Here is a 21,086-nt window from a genome sequence, read left to right as displayed (position 1 = left end):
CTAAATATAAACATTTTCGATCAAACTCTATATGGATTGTGTAATATGATGTTACAGGAGTGTCATCTGAAGAATTCTGAGAAGGTTAGTGAAAAAATTAATATATTTTTGGCGATGTTGACGTTATCGCCCACTTTGGCTAGAATCAATGCTGGGCTGCTATGTGCTATGTGCTATGCTAATATAACGATTTATTGTGTTTTCGCTGTAAGACACTTAGAAAATCTGAAATATTGTCTGTATTCACAGGATCTGTGTCTTTCGATTCGTGTATGCTGTGTATTTTTACGAAATGTTTGATAATTAGTAAGTAGGTAAACACGTTGCTCAATGTAGTTTTTCTAGTCCATTTGTGACGGTGGGTGCAATTGTAACCTATGCCATCTACCTGAAATATGCACTTTTTTCTAACAAAACCTATCCCATACCATAAATATGTTATCAGACTGTCATCTGATGAGTTTTTTTGTTGGTTAGGGGCTATAAATATCTTAGTTTAGCCGAATTGGTGATGGCTACTGGTGTTGGTGGACAAATAAAAGATGGTGGATTATGCTAATGTGTTTTTAGGTAATAGATGTACATCTTTACATATTGTGTCTTCCCTGTAAAACATTTTAAAAATCGGACATGTTGACTGGATTCACAAGATCTGTGTCTTTCATTAGCTGTATTGGACTTTAATGTGTGAAAGTGAAATATTTAAAAAATATTTTTTTTTTGAATTTCGCGGCACTGGTTTTTCAGTGGGGGGGGGGGGGGGTGCGCCGCTAGCGGCACGCTGATCCTAGACAGGTTTAACACCTATAACGAGTAAAAACATGACCGGCGATATAGAAGTTCCTAAACTATAGCTTGGAAGGAGGCCAGTCCCGACGTCCATCGTGCGTCAGGCGCATGAAGAAAAGAAAGCTACTTCAGCCTTGTGGTCTTTTATACAGGCCCTGATTGCGCAATCGACTCCATTCAAATTGTCACCTCTTACTGACATCTAGAGGAAGGCGTGGGCAGTGTTTGTATCCTCATAGCATTTACAGGGACTTTAAAACTGACCTGGGACCAGATGCCAAGATTTCTGAAATCTCACTCCCTGTCAGGAAAAGTGCTGTAGAATGAGTTCTGTTCCACTCAGAGACATAATTCAAACGGCTATAGAAACTAGAGAGTGTTTTCTATCCAATAATAACAATAATATGCATATTGTACGAGCAAGAATTGAGTACTAGGCAGTTTAATTGGAGACCAATTTTCGCTAAGTCGAAACAGCACCCCCTATATCCCCAAGAAGTTAAGGGTAATGAAGGGTCCCACGATATCACTGTCTGCATATGCAGATGACCTGACCTGTCAGAGTTAATTGGGAAAAGAGCGAATCGCTGTGGGCAAGTCAGCTTCAGACGGGGTCCGCTCCATGGTTACCAGGGGGGATTCAGAGATGGGATGAAGACTTTGGGGGGGTTTCTAGGCTCCAATGTCTTTCAGAAAAAGAACTAGGAGGGTGTAGTGGAGAAAGTGTGTGCCAGATTGTCGAGGTGGAAATGGGTGCTACTCCAGCTGTAATGTAGGGAAAGGGTGGTAGCCAGTAATCTAGCTGCCTCTACCCTGTGGCACAAACTAATGATTTTACAGTGGTCTGATCCAAGAGCTTCAGAGGACCCTTGTCAATTTCTTTTGGTCTGGGCAACATTGGATTAAAGCTGCGGCCCTGTACCTGCCACTGCACGAGGGGGGGCAAGGTCTGGTGGACATTTCTTCCAGGATCATGGCTTTCGGGCTTCAAGCAGCCTAGAGACTGTTGTACTGTGACGGTTCTAGCTGGATCGACACAGCCTATATACATTGATGAGTAGAGCGGGCTGTTTGGGCTTAGACAAGCATATTTTCCTCTTAAAGCTGGAGGGGTGTGATTTGTCTGGTTTGACTCCATTTTATGAGTCTGTTATGCAGGCTTGGAGAGTTTTTGTGAAGTCCCGTAAGGCCGGGGCGCCACCAGGGATGTGACTTTTTGAAGAGCCTCTTTTTTACAACACTGCCATCCAGTCCCGTGCTATGGGTTCAGCCAGCCTACGTTCATGCCTGTTAGGTGTGGGGTGTACCAAGCTGGGTCATCTGATGCAGAGTAGGAGCAGATCGTTGGAGGAGCAGGGAGAAAGAGTGAGGATCCGATCATCTCGCCTACTGAGAAAGGTTGTAGCTGAGGTCTATAATTCCTTACAAGTACTTCATCAGCAGTATGTGACTGACACTTCCAATTCTGATCGGTGGATGGAGGGTCTGGATGATGTGTTCCTGTGCTGAATGTTAGTGCTGAGGTGGGGGCATTCGAGGAGGACGTGGGGATGCTGCTTTCCTTCGGTAACCCGGAGCTGGGGGAGTTCAAGACAGTGGGAAAGAAGGCCATGTACAAAATCTGGGTAAAAGTGTCCCGTGCTTCTGTAACAGTACTCTTCTTGCGTTGTGTACAATCAATCCTCGACACGAACTCCAACGTGTAGCACCAGTCATGGAGATTTATTCTGATAGGAACAGCACAAAATTGCACGTCATGCAATGCACGGCTCACCATCCAACTCTGCACTCACGCACGCTGGTTTGGTGCTTGTTCACTGGACCATGTAGTTACCAAAATAATACAATTACAATATACAATATAATATCTTTAACAATGTACCTGATAGGAACAGCACAAAATTGCACGTCATGCAATGCACGGCTCACCATCCAACTCTGCACTCACGCACTGTACAAAATATATGAACCCCCCCCACCAGACACAGTAAGTTGCTAGCTAGTACTGGCGGGAATTCTTTACAACCAAAATGCACAACCAATATTCTCCAAAAAACACTGCATCTTATGTGTGATGTTCGAAAAACATTTACAAACAAATGTATATAAATTGTACATTTAAATCATCACTTGGGAGTATAAAAATCACTTTTGATGTACAGTGCTTTGCAACCAACAACTTACCGCTGGTTTGGTGCTTGTTCACTGGGACGATTCTAACTGAAACATCCTCCCTCGTAAGCAAGCTACGCAAACCAGCCAATAAGATGCCATGTTGAGTGGGTGAAGCCAAGACAAAACTAAAACCAAAAACCCATTGGCTTAACAATAAAGTGGCAAGGGGAATCACCAATATAACCCTGTTACACTCCCCCCTACTGAATTCCACTTGCAAAGAAAAATAATAAAAATACAAAACGGCACTGTGCAAACATACCAGATACAGAAACACTCAACATATGTACAGAATAATCCAGAGAAAAAAAAAAGAAAGATATTTTTATACTACCTAATAGAGAAACTAAAAGGTAAAGCTATGTATATCAAGGATGCAGACCCTGCTTTAAATCAGTCACTAAATATTCCAGTCATTAGACTATTCTCCTTGAGAATTAGAGTGAAAAGCGGTTGATCAATCCCCTTAGCCCTCATAGGTAAACATGCCTGTTACATGTTAAGTACACTCAGTGACTTTAAAACATCCAAGTAATAAAATAAACTACCATAAGAGAGTTGATCATATCCGTCACATTACCATCCTGCAACCTCTAATCATGGTCACAATGATGTAAAAGCAAAACAAATAAAATGTGCCAATACCATTGACCCTCTATTCACATATTAAACCTTCAAGAGTTAACTGTCTGCTGATTCATAATCTCAATCAGTCTTGACACTGGTTTAAATAGTCTTCCTGCCCTTGACCTAATACGACCCCGACTACCTTCAACTGCATAAGGGGTAACAGTGTTTTGTACTGTTGCAATAGTGGGTCTGTCAACACAGTCCGTCTGTAACTGATCAGGTAAGGAATGGTCCGAGTTTGGTAGGTCAGTACGGATATCGTAAGTAGACTGGTCAATTAGCTCACTCACTACAGTAATCCCTCGTTTATCGCGGGGGTTACGTTCCGAAAATGACCCGCGATAAGTGAAATCCGCGAAATAGAAAACTTTTTTTTTTTTTACAATTAGCAACTATTACATGTATACAAATACAGTGACTCACGTGTAGGCCGTTTCACTGCTCTTCAGACTGGGCCGCTGCATCCTGACTGCGCTCTGCAGTGTTCTCTTCTTCTGAAGCCCGCGGTGCAGGTGTGTTTGTTCGGGAGAAGAACATAGTGATAGCTGTTGTCGCTCTTTTTTCTTCTTTGCAAAAAGATCCTTGTACACCGACATGCCACCATCGATTACGTTGGAGAACTGTAATGAACGGCTCATCAAAGGGTCTCATTCCTCAGCTACTCGCTTAAGTTCAGTGGCCATTCGCACCATGGTTGCTAAGCGATGTACGTACACATAACTGCACGAGACGACAAAATGATAGCACAATTCGTAGCATGTTTTGATACAAGAAGCGTGAGTGAGTTTTTAGCGAATCAGAATGCAGAGCACAATGCACCAAAAAAAAAAAAAAATTGCATTATGAAAATCCGCGAAATAGCGAATCCGCGATAAGTGAACCGCGAAGTGGCGAGGGATCACTGTACACTGTTACGGTCTCGGTCAGATTCTTGAAGACTCTCTGATCGAGGCAGACCTTCCAGCTGCAGTATATCTTCCACAGAATCCAAAGGTGGAATATCCTGAGCATCCAAGGATCGCACATCACCCTCCAGGCTTGTGTCACCTGTTCCTTCAGAAGGAAATTCTGACACCCACACTCTTGTTCTGTACTCAGCATCATCATCCACTGCAGTGTCCATGGCAGCTGAGACCATAAGGCTGTCATTCATGCCCTCAGACTCTGTTAATCCAGACATGTCTGTTCCCTCATCAACGGCAGCATGGGGAAGAGGAAGGAAGTTGACTGGCATTATCAGGTTGCGATGTACCGTCTTCTCCCGTCCAGTGGAGCTGTTCTGAATCTTAAAAGTGTGGCTGTCAGCAATCAACCCAGTGACAAGGTAGACAGTATCCTCCCAACGGTCAGCGAGCTTCCGCTTTCCCCGCTCCCCCTTGTTAGCCAGCAACACTTGATCACCAATCTCCACTGGTGCTCCTCTGACTCTTCTGTCATAAAGGTCAGCATGCCTCTTCAACTGCTTCGCTGCAGATGCCTGTGCTGTATTCATGGCTTCTTTCAGATCTCTCCTCAAAGACTGAACAAACTGGTCATAGTCGACAACTTCTGGGTTCTCTATGACAGAGCCAAAGACTATGTCAACAGGCAGTCTTGGCGTCCTCCCAAACATTAGCAGGAAAGGGGCAAAGCCTGTGGTCTCGTGGATTGTACAATTGCACGCAAACGTGAGGGACTTCAGCGCCTGAGGCCATCTGTGCTTTGCTCTCGTTGGCAGGGCCCGGATCATGTTTCCCAACGTTCTATTCATCCTTTCGCAGGACCCGTTCCCCATCGGATGGTACGGCATGGTGTGAGACTTCTGAACACCTGCAACACTCAACAGTTCGACTATTAAAGCGCTCTCGAAGTTGGCTCCCTGATCTGAGTGTATACGGCGAGGCATCCCGTAGACACAGAAATAGTTGTTCCACAACTGATGAGCTACTGACTTAGCAGACTGGTTCGGACACAAGAAAGCATGAGCCAATTTGGTAAAGTGGTCAGTAACAACGAGCACATCCAAGGACTTGTTTGAAGAATCTTCTGCAGACCAGAAGTCTATGCACACTAGTTCAAGAGGCTCAGTTGTTATTATGCTCTCAAGAGGAGCTCTTGCTTCCGGTTCAGGAGTCTTGCTCACGACGCATCTCCTGCAGCACTTCACATATGCCTTTACCTCCCTCTCCAGGCCATGCCAGAAGAACCTCTGTCTTGTCAGGTAGACTGTTCTCTGTTGGCCCTGGTGACCAGCTTCACCATGGACACCCTTCAACACCATTGCTTTCATGGAGGCTGGAACCACATACAGATACATTTTCCTCTTTGTAACCACATTCCTTGAAACACGATACAGTACACCCATCTTCATGGTCAACTTGTCCCAACTTCTGAGAAGACACAAAACCTCAACAGTCTCATGGGAACGCTCTCTCCGGGATGGCCTTCTCCCCCTCTCCACAAAGAAGATCACTCTGCTGATCACGTTGTCATCACGCTGCTTACTCATCAGTCGGTCGTGTGGCAGAACATCGACATCGGTCTGCTCTGATGGCATAACAGCTTGTGGAAGCTGTGGCAACAGCAGTGCATGTGAGCCCACTTCATCCCCCCAGCACCTGTGTGAATGAAGAACAGCTGCAACTTCATGTCTTGATAAAGCACCAGATGGGGGGTCAACAGTAGCCTCACAGCTAATGAACACTTCGTTGGAGTCAGAGGATTTGTCAAAGGGGTGGCTGGACCAGCGAAACACATCTTGCACTCTGTCTGTGCGCACAGCGTCGGCTTCAGCTAGTAAGGTCTCGTACGGGACCCTTGTCAGGCGATGGAGTGCACTGGGTCGTACAAAGGGCTCTCTGCTCAAAGCATCTGCAACAACATTTCTTTTTCCAGGGATGTACTTGATGTCAAACTCGTACGGTGCCAGCTTGGCGACCCATCTCTGTTCACAAGCATCAAGCTTTGCTTTGGTCAGAATGTATGTCAAGGGATTATTATCCGTCCATACCGTGAACTGCTGTCCCCGTAGCCAGTGGTGGAACTTGTCACAGATAGCCCATTTCATGGCAAAGAACTCGAGCCTGTGCGCAGGATACCTCGACTGCGCATAACTGAGGGACTTGCTCGCGAAGGCTATAGGTGTAGAAGCAACTGGAATTTTGCCTGAACCCCTACCAACAGATGGTGACAGATTAAATGACAGGAAACCCCTACCTCTCCCAACACCTTCCATTTTAACAATGGGAAATCAACACACTAATAAAAATGTAACTAGCAAAAAAAATGCATATATATATTTCTTTCTTTAACCTCACGTCAAAATCTAACCTATATCTAGTACACTGGTAAAACTCACCCTACTTATATCAGATATACTTTAGAATTGCAAATAAACAAGTAACACAAAAGTTATATTGTTTATCTGTGAAGTGTCTCAGCCAGAGAAATCATCAATTTCGATAATAAAACGTTGGTGGCGCCCTCTTGTGGCGAAATGCGATATCCTAATAAACTGCACCAGCAACGTCTTATCTGATTCTTCAACGGCAACCACGGCGAAGTTCTGAGATGGAAATCCAGCGAAGGATGATCCGATCCAGAAGAACGGACACGGCACCACTGTAACAGTACTCTTCTTGCGTTGTGTACAATCAATCCTCGACACGAACTCCAACGTGTAGCACCAGTCATGGAGATTTATTCTGATAGGAACAGCACAAAATTGCACGTCATGCAATGCACGGCTCACCATCCAACTCTGCACTCACGCACGCTGGTTTGGTGCTTGTTCACTGGGCCATGTAGTTACCAAAATAATACAATTACAATATACAATATAATATCTTTAACAATGTACCTGATAGGAACAGCACAAAATTGCACGTCATGCAATGCACGGCTCACCATCCAACTCTGCACTCACGCACTGTACAAAATATATGAACCCCCCCCCCACCAGACACAGTAAGTTGCTAGCTAGTACTGGCGGGAATTCTTTACAACCAAAATGCACAACCAATATTCTCCAAGAAACACTGCATCTTATGTGTGATGTTCGAATAACATTTACAAACAAATGTATATAAATTGTACATTTAAATCATCACTTGGGAGTATAAAAATCACTTTTGATGTACAGTGCTTTGTGAAGGAAAAGGAAACCGCACACTGCTCTTGATAGTATCACCGATATTTAATAAGCTTACGTATCGGCCACACGGCCTCCTTCATCTTGTTCAATTGATGCCATGCACCTGCAAATAAGATTGCTCAGATGTGCGAGTGCCTTTTTGTAGATGTACAGTGCTTTGCAACCAACAACTTACCGCTGGTTTGGTGCTTGTTCACTGGGACGATTCTAACTGAAACATCCTCCCTCGTAAGCAAGCTACGCAAACCAGCCAATAAGATGCCATGTTGAGTAGGTGAAGTCAAGACAAAACTAAAACCAAAAACCCATTGGCTTAACAATAAAGTGGCAAGGGGAATCACCAATATAACCCTGTTACACTTCTTCCCTGGAAGGGGTAAAATCGACGAGGTGGGCAGGTGTGTTTGGTCCAGGTGCCTCCCCAAAAGGCTGTTGGTGGTCTTTATACATCCTGCCTATTGAAAAGAGGACAGCTGACCTAGAATGGAGGATAATACATGGAGCCATAGCCACCAATATGCATCTGGTACACCTGGATCCTACTGTTGGGGGAAGGGTGTCCATTCTGTGCTGAGTCTGAAACTCTGGCACATCTGTTCTTACATTGTCCCAGGTTGGTCGGGATGATTGACTTGATCACTAGCTGGTTGTCAGCTATGGGAGAGGTTCTCTCTTATCAACAGTTTTTATTTGGGCTAAAGTGTAGGTTTAGTCGAAGGCATGTCGTTCTTTTGCTTAATTTTGTGTCAGGGGCAGCTAAATTAGCAGTATGGAAGACCTGAAAGAACACTATTTGGGGACAGGCGTATGTGGATGTGGTGAGAATGCCGGAGGGGATGTTGGCAGCAAAACTGAGGGTTGAGTTTACCTATTACAAAATGGTTAAAAATATTAATCTGTTTATGAGTATATGGGGTATTCAGAGGCTGTTGTGTTTAGTTACTGTGGAGGAAGATTTGGTTTTGTGTTTTTAATTGATGTGTAATCATGGTTTGGTATGAGTGTTTATCGTGTTGTGGGTTCCCCGACCCAATAAAGGTTGTTTAAAACTCTCTCTCTCTCTCTCAAACTCTTTCTCTACCTTCTCTCGCCGTATCTACCCACCCCCACTCTCTCTACGTTGCTCTCCATCTCTGCCCTCCCTCTGAGGTCAGGGAAATCAGGACCCAGACACAAATATCTTCTATCTGTCTAAAGGGGATGTTCACATTCCATCTTGGAATTTCGATTTATGAGCGTTCGTTATTTTCATAACCTAGTCTGTCACTTAGTGTTATGATATTTATATTCATTGGACTGAAGAAAGGTTGAATGCACAATACCATGCCAAGGCAGTCCAGGGCAGATGTTTCTCAATTACGAAGGAATATGTTGCATGTTTTATTCTGCATGTATAAAACATGGATACTGTAAAATATAATTGGTTTTGACAGTATTTGTCTCAGTATGAAGATGTATGCAATAACAATGAACACAGATTTAAACAGAAAATGGGCCATTGGAAAGATGTAATTTTTTTCTGGCCTAATTTTATTGCAAATGAAATTACAAACTGTACTATTCCCCAGCTCCATGTAAAAAAAGAAGACAGAAGGAAAATGCAAAGCTGCTAATTCATGCATGAAAGCATTGTTGGTGTAATAAATATAAAAATCCCAGCAATTCCAGACGCTTGAATCCACCATGGTATTATTCATTAAGACAAGTGAAACATTGGGAGTCTGCAACAGTCTATCTCCGAGCAGGCCGACCATGTGTTTAGTGTCAATATGACTTCACGGTTGCCCATGTGGAAAATGGCTTGGGGGCCACAGAATGCACACTCAGAAGAGAGTGCTGTGTTTAGATAAATAATCTTCAATGGGGATATGGAAAATGGAAAAATGAGAAGCCATGTCTAAAAATAATTTGCAGAGTTTTTTAATTGCGGGAGGGAAATGTAGTACAGCTGATTAGGAATCTGGTCAGGTAGAGAGAGAGAGAGAGAGAGAGAGAGAGAGAGAGAGACTTTGACTTTTGGTTTTTCTTTACTGAAACATTTTCATTTCATTTAAAACTCATCCCCCCTTAAAAATAAAACCCCAAAATATATCCTGTACTGCATACATGTACCATACTCACCTTTCCATCTACCACATGATACCAACCACCATCACAATACCCAAAACAATACCCACTCCTACAACCGTATATCCAAAACATCTTCCCCAGCAATACAGACAGCCCGCCCAACACACCATATCTCCTCAAACATCTCCACACATTTTATCATTTTATAGAACTCAAACTCAATCCTAAGGCGCGCAGAGACCATCCCATTAAACAATAGTAAAGGGTCTGTTATCCCCCCACCTTTGACCCTGTTCCTCCTTGTTAACCAAATAGCTAACTTTGCCTGAGCAAACAGAAAATTCAACAAAACACATTTGGCTTTCTCCTTACTCGAATACCTGTATCCCATTATAAACATCCCAACAGTAAAAACCTCCCACAACCTCTCACACAGACATTCCAACAGAGACATTAATTGCATTAACCTGGTGCACAAAGAAAACACATGAATCACAGTTTTTCATTTTACAGAAAGGACACCCCTGCCCGATTCCCGGTTCAACCCAACCCTGTTAGTGGCCAGGGCTCCATGAAGAACCCTCCACTGGAGGTCCCCTGACCTCTTTGGTACTGGGGGTTTGTAGAGCCCACTCCATCTAAAACCCACCACACTCTCCTCCCCACATACCCCTTGCCACTGATGTGCCTTCACTCCTGTTAGGCTTCTAATGTTCCTAACCTTAACACAGAGGTTGTAGAGGGCTTTACCTCCCACCCCCTCAAACTCCCCCAGGCTCGGAGTGTTAAAATCTAACAAGTCTTCCAGACCCCCTTGCCAGTCCCCAGTCTCTGCCGTCACCTGCAGAGGCGGAAACATTGGTGGCCCCTCTCCCTTTGGCCTCTCGAACATCCCCATCAGACAGTGTCTCCTGGACCTCCTCCAGGAATCTCTCCAGCAGCCTAAGAGACTTTATTCCTGTTTGTTGCGCCAAGACCTCCGGGGTTTTCCACCCCTCCTCTCCCAGCATTCTCAGGTCACCTAGCCTTTGTAAACCCCCTGCCATCAGTTGCCTCTGCAGGGTGGCCGACTGAACCGATCACAAAGGGATGGCTGGGTTGTGGACGATAGGCTCCTCCTACACCCACAGCCCAGGCTCCACACCCCCTTCTCGCGTGGGCTTTAGCAGCTGCCAGGCCCTCAGCACTGCAGAGTAAAATCAGAGAGACCTGCTGTACTCAGCCTCTCCAGCTTCATGAGGAACAGATGCCGGTCCAACCCTAATCCTCCAGCTCTCCTCAGCAGTGCGCATGCTGGTTCCCTCCAGCCAACATCAGTATGGTACAGCAGTCTCTGCACCGCCTTTAGCCGGAAAGCAGCCATCCTGCTCTCCAGTTCCACCAGGCCCTGTCCTCCTTCGTGGACGGTCAAGTACAACACTGCCGCCTTCAGCCAGTGATGGCCCGACCAAAAGAAGTCCACCAGCTTGCGTTGCAGGTCTGCGAGCAGAACGGCGGGGGGATTGAGGACAGCCAGTTTATGCCATAGGGAAGATGCCACCAGGTTGTTAATTATTAGCACCCTCCCTCTATATGACACTTGGGACAGGAGCCACCTCCACCTTGCCAGTCTTGACACCACTGCCTGTGACAGCCCCTCCCAGTTCTTCCTTACCCACTTCTCAGAGCCCAGGTACACCCCCAACTCTTTAAGCCCTTCACAACCCCACTGCAAACCCCCTGGAAGCAGAGGAGGAGCCCTATCCCCCCATGCCCCACATAAGAGCTTTGCTCTTGCCCCAGTTTACCTTGGCTGATGAAGCTCCCTCGTACGCCTTCAGACTGGTCTCTAGTGCCTGCATATCTTGACCATCACAGAAACATCATCTGCATATGCTGACACTGCTATTCCTGTCACTACTTCCATGCCTGTCCAGCATACTCCCTGCTGTCTCCTGCGTAGCAGTCCTAAAAAAGTCTCAATGGCTAGTGTGTATAGCTGCCCAATTAGAGGGCATCCTTGTCTAATGCCCGACTGGCCTACTGAGCCCCCCTCCCACCTTAACCATACATGATGCCCCAGCATACAACAGCTTCACACAGGTCACAAAACTCTTCCCAAACCCAAACACAGACATCACATTAAACAGATACTCATGATCCACTCTATCGAAAGCCTTCTTCTAATCTAAAGAGACCAGGCCAAAGAACACATTAGAACCTCTCGACACGTCCAACATGTCCCTAATTAAGAACAAGTTGTCCGTGATTGAGCGTCCCGGTACACAATATGTTTGGTCCTTATGTACTATTGAGTCCAAATGCGACTTCAGTCTGTTAGAGAGGACCTTGGCAAATATCTTGTAGTCCGCACAGAGTAATGCCACAGGCCTCCAGTTCTGTCCCCTTTTTTGGGCAGGAGAGTCAGAGCCGCCCGACGGCAGCTCATCGGCAACTCTCCTACCCCGACACATTCACGCAACACGCAAAATAAGTCATGTCCAATTGTTCCCCAGAATTTTGTATAAAACTCCACTGGGAGTCCATCGACCCCCGGTGCACAACCGGGGGACATCTGGGTTACGGCCTCTGCCAGTTCATGTGACAACAGAGGAATGTCCATTTCATCCCTCTGTGCCCGAGAGAGCTTAGGGAGTCCTGCGAACAAGACCTGAGCACACATAGGATCACACACTTCTGCCCTATACAACTCAGTATAAAACTCCACAGTCCGCTCCCGCATCTCCCCCACCACAGAGGTCACCCGAAAATCAGACAGCCGTAGACAATGCATACCCTTGGCTTCACTGCTCTGTCTTTCCAAACCAAAGAAGAAGGAGCTGGGAGCATCCATCTCCTTGAGCATGGAGAACCTAGCTCTTACAAGTGCTACCTTTGCTTTAACCTGGAAAAAACTGCCCAGGTCCCTACGTAATTCGGCTAAATTAGCCTGGAGGCCTACATTGCCTTGCCCCACCATCTCTACCTCCATCTCACTAATACACCACTCTAGTTCCCCCAATACTATCCTAGCCTCTGAGGATGAGAGAGCTGTGTACTGTTGACAGAAAAGCCGAATTTGCACTTTCCCCCCATCCCACCATTGACTCAGAGACTCATACTCCTCTCTTCGCTGCCCCCACCTTTCCCAAAAAGTCTGGAAACCTGAGCAAAAAGTGGCATCTTGTAAGAGCTTTACAATTGAACTTCCAATAAGATGCCTGCCGGGGCCCTGGTGAAATAGACAGCCTAGCCATGGTTATGTGATGATCCGAAAACCCCACCGGGAGAATGGTAGCGCACAGCAGCCTATTGCTCCGATTCCTAGACATGTAAAACCGATCAAGTCGAGCTGCAGTCACCCTAGCCCCAAACACCTTCACCCATGTATACTGTCTTGTGTTTGGATGTTTAGTTCTCCAAACATTCACTAGTTCAAACTGAGTAATGATGTCCCTTAACACTCCCACTGACACTGAATGAGGCTCTTCCCAATTTCTGTATTTGGTAAAATCCATTGTACGGTTCCAGTCCCCTCCGACCACCAGCGTCTCCTCAGTCGCTACCTGTGAGAGTTCCTGTCTAAGACTCCCAAATAGAACCCCTCTTTCTCTCCCTGTGTTAGGCGCATACACATTTATAAAGACAAAATCCATGTTGTTAATTTCTGCTTTAACAACAAGCAGCCTACCCCTAAACACCTCCTTTGAGGAGCAAATTGGCAGTCCTGCAAAAAGGACTGCCACCCCTGCACTAAGATTTGTCCCATGGCTCAACACACTTGCCCCTTTCCACCAGAGCCCCCAATCGACTTCATTCACCACATCACTATGTGTCTCCTGCAGAAACAACACTGTACTTTCTGTTGTTTTACATATTCACCCAAACACTCCTCTTTCCCGCATCTCTGGCGCCATTTATATTGAGCGAGCCTACCCGAAGTCTCCATAAGAAGTGGGAGAAAAGCCAGCAGAGTAATAGACCAATAGCAAAGCTCAAAAAGCCCCAGTGTCAGAAAGAAATTAAACATTTAAACAGTGTCTGAAGGTAAACCTTTACGCACTGTTGTGACCCACTTCCTCAACCTAAACCGTTTCTTGGGTGAGAGGACACCATGCCCCTCATTTCTCATAGCATGTTGTACTGATCTTACAAACTTTCTAGGATCAGAAAAAAAAGCTTCAAGATTAACTTTTTTCCCCTTGGTCTCATTCAGGAACCTTGTCAGTTCCCTCAACGTTTACTTAGACCCCTCTGCTTGACTGGCTGTCAGCTCGGGGCCCATTGAAGAGGAATCTGAAAAAAATAACCCCTCATCCTCTTCCTCAGACTCACTTTCCTCCTCATCTCTATCTCCCACTCCTCACCCACAGCAACAGGCAAAATTCCATGGTGCCTTTGTCCACACCCGTTTTCCTTTTCCGCTTGACACCCTCCTCCTCCCCCACAATCTCTTACACTTCCCCACTATACTCTCCTCATCCGCTAGAATAACCTGATTAGACCCAGCATCATCTACACCACCCTCCATAGCATAACTAGGCCCAGCCTCAGCTACCCCACCATCCATAGCCTGACTAGACTCAGCCTCCGCTATACCACCATCCATAGCCTGCATAGACCCAGCATCATCTACACCACCCTCCATAGCATAACTAGGCCCAGCCTCAGCTACCCCACCATCTCTAGCCTGACTAGACCCAGCCTCCACTACCCCACCATCTCTAGCCTGACTAGGCCCAGCCTCAGCTACCCCACCATCTCTAGCCTGACTAGGCCCAGCCTCAGCTACCCCACCATCTCTAGCCTGACTAGGCCCATCCTCTGCTGTCTGCATCTCCTTACCCCCTGACCTCAATTTCCCCCACTGGCGCTTGTACCCTCGCCCTGTCTACGGCCTTTATGTGGGCACGCAAAGCTCTTATGCCCCAAATCCCTACACTCAAAACACCGTAGACTATCTGTGCTGGCAAACCCTGCTCTATGCCCATTTGTGTCCTGCTGGAGGTCATTTTGCAGCGCTCTGGCAGTGCACCTCCTTGCACAAAGGCGGAGGTAGCGGTCCTGCTGCTGGGTTGTTGCCCTCCTACGGCCTCCTCCACGTCTCCTGATGTACTGGCCTGTCTCCTGGTAGCGCCTCCATGCTCTGGACACTACGCTGACAGACACAGCAAACCTTTTTGCCACAGCTCGCATTGATGTGCCATCCTGGATGAACTGCACTACCTGAGCCACTTGTGTGGGTTGTAGACTCCGTCTCATGCTACCACTAGAGTGAGAGCACCGCCAGCATTCAAAAGTGACCAAAACATCAGCCAGGAAGCATAGGAACTGAGAAGTGGTCTGTGGTCACCACCTGCAGAATCACTCCTTTTTTGGGGGTGTCTTGCTAATTGCCTATAATTTCCACCTTTTGTCTATTCCATTTGCACAACAGCATGTGACATTTATTGTCAATCAGTGTTGCTTCCTAAGTGGACAGTTTGATTTCACAGAAGTGTGATTGACTTGGAGTTACATTGTGTTGTTTAAGTGTTCCCTTTATTTTTTTGAGCAGTGTATTTAATCAATTTTAGAATAAGGCTGTAATGTAAAAAAAAAAATGGGAAAAATCAAGGGGTCTGTATACTTTCCGAATGCACTGTAAACCAGCCTCTAGTCTTACAATTTTTGTTTGTTTACTACACTACTGTACTCACTCAGCCAACTTAACATTAGCTTGCTAGCTAACAAGCTAGAAACAACCAAAATATTGTTTAGGAAGTTGCTTTTATTTGCTTGGTTTGCTAGATTGACGTATACTAAAATAATTATTAAACGGCTGGATTTATTGGTGTTAAAATACACTAGTTATGCTATTTTGGACCACCAGGCTGTAGTTTTTGTGCTTAACTTTTTCATAACAACAACAACAAGTTTGTTGTCAAATGACAATGGAATGTTCATGATGTCTCTGCGACAACTGTCCATAGACAAAGTATAAACCAGCATTCAGTCTTAAAATCTCTGGTTGTTTAGTACATGGCCTCACATGTGAATCCTAAAAGAGATGGTTGGGGCAAAGGCTTAAGAGGGTGTGAACAATGCTGAATGGGTGTAGAGAAATACAAGCTCTCCAGTAGGTGTACCAAAACATTCAAGGGCCATTGTCTCAAAAGTGGGGTTACAAATCAAATCAAATCAAATCACATGTATTTATATTGCCCTTCGTACATCTGCTGATATCTCAAAGTGCTGTACAGAAACCCAGCCTAAAACCCCAAACAGCAAGCAATGCAGGTGTAGAAGCACGGTGGCTAGGAAAAACTCCCTAGAAAGGCCAAACATAGGAAGAAACCTAGAGAGGAACCAGGCTATGAGGGGTGGCCAGTCCTCTTCTGGCTGTGCCGGGTGGAGATTATAACAGAACATGGCCAAGATGTTCAAATGTTCATAAATGACCAGCATGGTCAAATAATAATAATCACAGTAGTTATCGAGGGTGCAGCAAGTCAGCACCTCAGGAGTAAATGTCAGTTGGCTTTTTTAGCACGTCCAGTGAACAGGTCAGGGTTCCATAGCCGCAGGCAGAACAGTTGAAACTGGACCAGCAGCAAGGCCAGGTGGACTGGGGACAGCAAGGAGTCATCATGCCAGGTAGTCCTGATGCATGGTCCTAGGGCTCAGGTCCTCCGAGAGAGAGAAAGAAAGAGAGAAGGAGAGAATTAGAGAGAGCATACTTAAAACCTCTAACGAGTCATAAACCCGCATCCGGGATCCCCCCCATCAAAAAAGCTGACTAGCATAGCCTAGCCTAAAGCCACAGGGATATCATATAATAAAATGTTCATGAAATCACAAGTCCAAGACACCAAATTAAAGATACACATCTTGTGAATCCAGCCATCATTTCTGATTTTTTTTTTTTTTTACAGGGAAGACACAATATGTAAATCTATTAGCTAACCACCATAGCAAAATAAACAACTTTTTTTTCTCCACCATTTTTTTCCTGCATAGTTAGCTATCACAAATTTGACCAAATAAAGATATAAATAGTCACTAACCAAGAAACAACTTCATCAGATGACAGTCTGATAACATATTTATTGTATAGCATATGTTTTGTTCGAAAAATGTGCATATTTCAGGTATAAATCATAGTTTTACATTGCAGCCACAATCACAACTCTCACCAAAGCAACTAGAATAACTACAGAGACCATCGTGTATTAGCTAATTACTCATCATAAAACATTTCTTAAAAATACACAGCGTACAGAAAATGAAAGACAAAGATGTGAATCCAGCCAATATTTCAGATTCTTTAAGTGTTTTACAGCGAAAACACAATTTAGCATTATATTAGCTTACTACAATAGCCAACCACACAGCAGCATTGATTCATGCACGTTAGCGATAGCGAATAAACCAGCAAAAGATATTAATTTTTTCACTAACCTTCTCAAAACTTCATCAGATGACAGTCCTATAACATCATATTGCACAATACATATATTGTTTGTTCGAAAATGTGCATATTTAGCGGCACAAATCGTGGTTATACAATGAGAATAGTAGCCAAGCTGCCAACAAAATGTCGGAAGAAATCTTGGGAGAGGCACCTAATCTAATTAATAACTAATCATAAACTTGACAAAAAAATACAGGTTGGACAGCAAATTAAAGATACATTAGTTCTTAATGCAACCGCTGTGTTAGATTTTTAAAATTAACGTTACTACGACATACAGCGTGCGCTAAAGCGAGACCGCACCGATATTAACCTGTCTAGGATCAGCGTGGCGCTAGCGGCACCCCCCCCCCCCCCACTGAAAAACCAGTGCCGCGAAATTCAAAAAAAAATTTTTTTTTAAATATTTAACTTTCACACATTAAAGTCCAATACAGCTAATGAAAGACACAGATCTTATGAATCCAGTCAACATTTCCGATTTTTAAAATGTTTTACAGGGAAGACACAATATGTAAAGATGTACATCTATTACCTAAAAACACATTAGCATAATCCACCATCTTTTATTTGTCCACCAACACCAGTAGCCATCACCAATTCGGCTAAACTAAGATATTTATAGCCCCTAACCAACAAAAAAACTCATTAGATGACAGTCTGATAACATATTTATGGTATGGGATAGGTTTTGTTAGAAAAAAGTGCATATTTCAGGTATATGGCATAGTTTACAATTGCACCCACCATCACAAATGGACTAGAATAATTACAATGAGCAACGTGTTTACCTAACTACTAATCATCAAACATTTCGTAAAAATACACAGCATACACGAATCGAAAGACACAGATCCTGTGAATACAGACAATATTTCAGATTTTCTAAGTGTCTTACAGCGAAAACACAATAAATCGTTATATTAGCTTAGCACATAGCAATTAGCAGCCCAGCATTGATTCTAGCCAAAGTGAGCGATAAAAGTCAACATCGCCAAAAGCTATTAATTTTTTCACTAACCTTCTCAGAATTCTTCCGATGACACTCCTGTAACATCACATTACAACATGCATATACAGTTTGATCGAAAATGTTTATATTTAGCCACCAAAATCATGGTTAGACAATGTGAAATGTAGACAAGCTGGTAAAGAAAACGTCCTTGCGCCACTTAGACAGTGATCTACTCTTATACATAAATACTCATAAACGTGACTAAAAAATATAGGGTGGACAGGGATTGATAGACAATTTAATTCTTAATACAATTGCGTTATTACATTTTTTAATTTATCCTTACTTTTCAATACAGTTTGCGCCAAGCGAAGCTACGTCAAAAAACATGGCGTCCTAAGCCACTAAAATGTTTCGACAGAAACACGATTTATCATAATAAAAATGTCCTACCTTGAGCTGTTCTTCCATCAGTATCTTGGGCAAAGGATCCTTTCTTGGGAGAAATCGTCTTTTGGTGGAAAGCTGTCCTCTTGCCATGTGGAAATGTCAACTACGTTCGGGATGAACTGAAAAGCGTGACCAACTTTTCACATCGTTGCAAAAATAAATGTCCCAAAATCGCACTAAACGGATATAAATTGCTATAAAACGCTTTAAATTAACTACTTTGTGATGTTTGTAACTCCTATAACGAGTGAAAAGATGACCGGAGAAATATAACAGGCTAAACTAACGCTTGGAACAGGAGAGGGTCGGTGTCTTCCACGCGCGTTACGCAGCAAGAAAAGACTTGCTAGCTAAAGGTTTTTTTCATTTGTAGGGCCTGTGAACGAGCAATCGAGCCCGTTGGAATCGTCATCACGTAAAGGCATCCAGGGGAAGACGTAAGAAGTGTCCGTATAGTCATAGCAACGACAGAGCCCTTTTAAATGACTTCAGAAAAGTGGCCAACGTTTCTCAAATCTGACTCCATGTCAGGGAAATTGCTGTAGAATGGGCTCTGTTCCACTTAGAGACAAAATTTCAACTCCTATAGAAACTATAGACTGTTTTCTATCCAATAATAATAATAATATGCATATTGTACGATCAAGGATTTTGTGGGAAGCCGTTTAAAAAATTAGCCACATTAGCATAAATAGTCTAAACAGCGCCCCCATCCCCAACAGGTTATATTAGCTTACCACAATAGCCAGAAACACAAGCCATTTCCCAGCAGCAAAAGTTAGCGATCGTAACAAACCAGCAAAAGATATATAATTTTTGACTAACCTTGATATGCTTCATCAGATGACAGTCCTATAACATCAGGTTATACATACACTTATGTTTTGTTCGAAAATGTGCATATTTAGAGCTGAAATCAGTGGTTATACATTGTGCTAACGTAGCTACTTTTTCCCACAACGTCCGGATATTTTTCTGACACTTTTTCTGACACATATTCTGACCAAATAGCTATTCATAAACATAACAAAAAAATACATGTTGTATAGGAAATGATAGATACACTAGTTTTTAATGCAATGCCGTGTTAGAATTCAAAAAATAACTTCATTACGACATAAGGCTTATGTTATGGCGAGCGAGTGCCCAAAACCTGGGCGCAAAACTAATAGTACACAGATATATGAAATAGCATCATAAAATGGGTCCTACTTTTGATGAGCTTCCATCAGAATGTTGTACAAGAGGTCCTTTGTCAAGAACAATCGTTGTTTGGATTTAGAACGTCCTTTTTCCCTCTTGAATTAGCAAGCGCACTAGCCAAGTGACCCGAAGCTCTCCTTCCTGAACAAAGGCACACAACGCAACACGCCTAACGTCCCGAATAAATTTCAATAGTCTAATAAAACTATATTGAAAAAACGTACTTTACGATGATATTGTCAGATGTATCAAATAAAATCAAAGCCGGAGATAGTAGTCGCCTATAACGAAAGCTTTTCAGAAGGCAATTCCAGGTCCAACCTCGCGCTTTCCAGAAAACAGGAAATGTGTGACACGTCATTCCAAGAGGATTTATTCCATCTCAGACCAAGATAAACACTCCATTTCTTCTCTCACTGCCTCTTGACATCTAGGGGAAGGTGTTTGGCGTGCATGTATACTAATACGTATCATGCCCATTTATAGGCAGGACCTAGAAGAGAGCATCGATTTCAGACTTTCCACTTCCTGGTCAGGAAGTTTGTGCCAAATGAGTTCTGTTTTACTCACAGATATAATTCAAACGGTTTTAGAAACTAGAGAGTGTTTTCTATCCAATAGTAATAATAATATGCATATTGTACGAGCAAGAATTGATTACGAGGCCGTTTAAATTGGGCACGATTTTCCCCCAAAGTGAAAACAGCGCCCTCTGTCCTCAACATTAAGCAGCGAGTCGGAGTCTGAGGCCGAGCCTTCTCTGGTCTCTACTCCTCCCGTTACGGGGTCTGAGACGCCGAAGCTTCCCACCATTAGCTCTGAAAAATTGAAAACCCTAGTCATTGGCGACTCCATTACCCGCAGTATTAGACTTAAAACAAATCATCCAGCGATCATACACTGTTTACCAGGGGGCAGGGCTACCGACGATAAGGCTAATCTAAAGATGGTGCTGGCTAAAGCTAGAAACGGGCGAGTGTAGAGAGTATAGAGATATTGTTATCCACGTCGGCACCAACGATGTTAGGATGAAACAGTCAGAGGTCACCAAGCGCAACATAGCTTTAGCCTGTAAATCAGCTAGAAAGATGTGTCTGCATCGAGTAATTGTCTCTGGCCCCCTCCCAGTTAGGGGCAGTGATGAGCTCTACAGCAGAGTCTCACAACTCAATCACTGGTTAAAAACTGTTTTCTGCCCCTCCCAAAAGATAGAATTTGTAGATAATATGCCCTCTTTCTGGGACTCACCC

The sequence above is a fragment of the Salvelinus fontinalis genome, chromosome 36, assembly GCF_029448725.1.
Source record: "Salvelinus fontinalis isolate EN_2023a chromosome 36, ASM2944872v1, whole genome shotgun sequence".
NCBI lineage: Eukaryota > Metazoa > Chordata > Actinopteri > Salmoniformes > Salmonidae > Salvelinus > Salvelinus fontinalis.
Note: the sequence above shows the minus strand (reverse complement) of the source record.